Below are 4,434 nucleotides of genomic sequence, written 5' to 3'. Positions count from 1 at the left end.
TTGAGGTCTACTTGCCCTCTACTTTCTACGAAAATCTAAGTCTACAACTTGTAGGCATTGACGAGTTAATCCCTCGTCACGTAGTGTTCAGAAAAACTCTTGCCAAACGTTGCTCGTAAAAATCCTATCCCTATCGGTGACAAGACAGAAGGCAGCCCATGCAACTTAAATATGTTTTTACTGAAAGTTTTTAAAAACGTTGACCAACAGGGAATGATCTCTCCCTTGACTATACGTTGTTAGGTAGGATGAGACTCTCTAGCAAATTACCGCTCCGGATAATAACCTGTTTAGTCCGCCGCTCCAGCGAATTACCGCTACAGAGAGGATTCAAATCCTGGTGGGCTGGCTGCGCACTTGAAGACTTGCCACTAAGCTAGCACTCACTTCTCATGTTTATGGGATTTTTGAGAGACCAAGTGTCCATGTTTGGTGAATCCATCTACTATGACTATGATGATATCTTTATTTTTAGATGGTGGTAGTCATTCAATGAAATCAATGCTGATGTGAGTTCAGGCAAAGTTAGGTATGAACAAGGGTTGGATGAATACATGGTAGTTCTGGTTTGTTCAGTAGAGAAACATGTCATTCCTTGATGTACTCAATGATGTTTTGTTTCTTTCCTGGCAAGTGGAAAAGCAACTTAATCCCCTGGTAAGTGGCCCTTTTCCCCAACTCAGAACAGTGGAAGGAAGTAATGAGTTCTCTTTTGAGAGCAGTGTTGCTGCGATTGACATGTTTTATGTTTCTATTTGGGGATTCCTTTGGAGAAGGTATAATCTGATACTGCTCCTGGTAAAATGGGCAACTGAGTGATTCAGTCTTTTAATTTGGCATCCTCATTGTAGGATTGTCACCTCAGTTACGCAGACATAGACCGCAGAGCTAGTGAAAATGGAGCAAATTGACTGCATTGCAACTTGTTTGAAATGCGTGAACATAGTAGCAACAAGCAACTAATTTGGTCTCCACGCCGTGCATTTTAGTGCTCCATCCATGCGAGTGATTTCTGATTAATTATCTTGATGGAAGTACAGTACGAGCAATCATGATGCAGGGTTTCCTGGCAGCTGACATACTCCATATGTGGATCAGCGAACGCGGTTGCGCCTCCTATTTCTACACATTCGTACAATCAACCTGCTAATTGACAATATGCATGCTGCTGCCAAAGACTTTGAAATGCATCAGCAAACGCGGCTGCGCCATGCATGATGAGTGTCATTCTTTTCTCACACGGAAGACCCTAGGAGCATGGTCACGCGATTGCTCTGTCATCCGGTGGCCTGCCTGATGGTTCTGAGTGCTCATCACCAGGGACCCTCGGAGATCCCTCTTGCCCGACGAAGCCACGACATCGCACAGGCACGCGCCCAGCGCTCGTCTTTCGCCATTGGACCTGGACGAGCATCGCGCGAACGTACGAGGCTCTCGAGTTCCACGATGAGTTGGAAGACAACGACGACCGTCCTTCCCAAAGCCTCGACTGGGCTAAGCTGTACGTATGTGTACTGGGCCGTGGAAATTTCCTGGAGTTCACTTGTCTCATGCATGATGCATGTGGTTCGATCCGTCCGTGATTTCTAGCTCTGTTTTCACTGGAAGGACACCGAGATGCTCTCCGACGAGGCCCCTGGGACGCCTTTTTTTTATTTGGATGGACGAAAACGGTCCAGTCGCGCCTCCCCGGCTCTCGTTTTCGTCCGGATTAGGCCTTTCATCCGTCCGGAGAGCCCAGGCCATCCCCGATCTCCCGGGAGCGCTCGGGGACATTGGATGAGAGAAAAGCGGGGACGGGCCCGCTCTGTCGGCGAGAGAACAGGCGAACCCCACCACTTTGTCGACGCAAATCCCACCTCCCCTCCCTTTGCTCTCTCGCGGCCGGCACCACCCCTCGGCAATCCGCCGGCAGGTTGCCCCAACTCCGCCGTTCCTCCACCCAGCAGCCTATATTCCGCCGCCGGTTGTACCCTATGCCTTTTTTCTGCCGCCGGGCAGCTGCCTCGTGTCGCTCTTCGACGACACACCCGACAGGTGTTCGTCCAATTGCCTGGCCGGGCATGAACTCCGACGAAGAGGAGGAGCAGATGTTCGCCGAGCTTCTTGAAGAAGAAACGGCAGCCGACGCCCAAGACGAGGAGCACCTGCTGATCCTAGCTTGCCTGTCCGGCTTGTACGCCGAGTCGGTCATTGGTCGTCGTGGTGGGTCGGCACCAAGTCGCTGGAAGTGCAAGCCGAGGCAGCGAATGGAGGGCTACTGCATGCTCTACGCCGACTACTTCGCCGATGATCCATTGCACTGTGAGGCTGTTTTTAGGCGTCGTTTCAGGATGAGCCGGAAGCTCTTCCTAAAAATTGTGTATGCCCTTCGGGAGTACGACTCCTATTTTAGATGCAAGTTGAATTGCATCGGCATGGCAGGGGTTTCCATCCTCCAAAAGGGCACGGTGGCTATGCGGATGCTGGCATATGGAGCTCCTGATGATTCTACCGATGACTATCTTCGGATGGCGGAGTCCACCGCCCTTGATTGTTTCTACCGGTTCTACAGGACGGTGATAGCAATGTTCGGGGACATCTACTTGAGATCACCCACTGTCGAAGACACTGCTAAGATCCTCGCTGTCAATGAAGCTCGAGGATTTCAGGATGCTTGGAAGCATTGACTGCATGCATTGGAAATGGAAGAACTGTCTGTTTGCCTGGCAGGGAATGTACAAGGGTCACAAAAAAGGCTGCACTGTGATACTTGAGGTAGTGGCTAACCATGATCTCTGGATTTGGCACTCCTTCTTTGGTATGCCGGGATCCAACAACGACATCAACGTCTTGCAGTGCTCGCCGGTTTTCTCCAAGCTTGTTGAGGGTCATGCTCCCCCGGTTAACTTTGTGATCAATGGCCGACAGTACAACAAGGGATACTATCTTGCAGACGGTATCTATCCAATGTGGGAAACATTTGTGAAGATTATCTCAAGCCTCGGCCTTCCGAAGGAGCAGCAGTTTGCCAAGGAACAAAAAGTTTGCCGAAAGGATGTCGAGCGTGCATTTGGTGTCCTCCAGCAGAGATTTGCTATAGTCCGGTGATGAACTGTTGTGTGTGCTTACACAACATGATTATCGAGAATGAGCGGAAGCATCCGGTTCCTCCGAGCGAGCTAGCTGCACCATATGACAGAGATGGTCCTCTTGCACAGCCTAACCACCAGGTGCCGGTATCGTGGACTGCGTTCATTGTTATGCGTCAGGAGATTCGAGACTCCACAATGCATCAACAGGTGCAGGATGATCTGGTGGAGCACATATGGACACTTCGAGGCAACACCAACTAATTTCCATTTGATTTGTTTGAAAAGTTATCTTATTTTGTTGAACTGTAAAAGTTTATTTGTAATAATAAGCCAAATGTTGGTAAAACTGGTCAAATTCGCCGATTTATGCACGACATTTGGCATCCAGGAATGTTTTCCTCTAAAAATCGCCAAACCTCGGGTGTCTACCGGGGAGACGGCTGGAACTTCGGCGCTTCCCGGGCTAAACTTTCGTCCGATCCGGCGCTAAATAACGTCGGATTTCGGCCCGGGAGCCTCAACGGCTGGAGATGCTCTAATGAGTTCTCTTCTGAGATCAGTGTTACTTTCATTGACAAGTGTATGTTTCTACTATTTGAGTATTCCTTTAGAGTAGGTATAGTTTGATGCTGCTCCTGGTGAAATGGATAACTGAGTGATTCCCTCTTTTCATTTGGCATCCTCATTGTAGGATTGTGTCACCCAGACAGGGAGTGGAGAGCTAGTGAAAAGGGAGCTAATTGACTGCACTGCAAATTGTTTGAAATGCGTAAATTAAACATGGAAGGAACTAATTCGATCTCGGTGCGTACGTGCATCTTAGTGCTCCATCCATACCAGTGATTTCTGATTATCTTGATGGAAGTACATTACGAGCAATCATGATGGCGTCCTGGCAGCTGACATACAGTACTCCATGTGGATCAGCGAGCGAACACCGGGTTTTTTTTTTTCGAAATGGGAAAAAATCGCCCCAGCTTATGCATTTAAGGGATAAACACGACTTTTTTTATTAGATTATTCACAACTTACAAGAGCAATACAAAAGATCAAACTCGAAGCCACCTCGCTAAACCTGATGAAGGGGTGACAATACACCAACTCACATCATACAAACAACCAAATGTCTTCCCAAGCCGCCCAATAGCAGGGGAGAAGCACATCCAATCAAGCAGACTCTCAGCGCACGCCAACACACACCACAGAAATCGCTACCGCCATCTTTCTCGCACTCATCTTCAAGAGGGATCACCGGATTGACCTTGCCAGACCTGCCGTCGATATCACCATGACGCCAAACAGCTCCACCATCCTGCACATGTCCTGTAGTCCGCGCCCGTCTTCGATATCCTGCAGCTCC

This window comes from Lolium rigidum, chromosome 7, assembly GCF_022539505.1.
Source record: "Lolium rigidum isolate FL_2022 chromosome 7, APGP_CSIRO_Lrig_0.1, whole genome shotgun sequence".
NCBI lineage: Eukaryota > Viridiplantae > Streptophyta > Magnoliopsida > Poales > Poaceae > Lolium > Lolium rigidum.
This window is presented reverse-complemented; position numbering follows the sequence as displayed.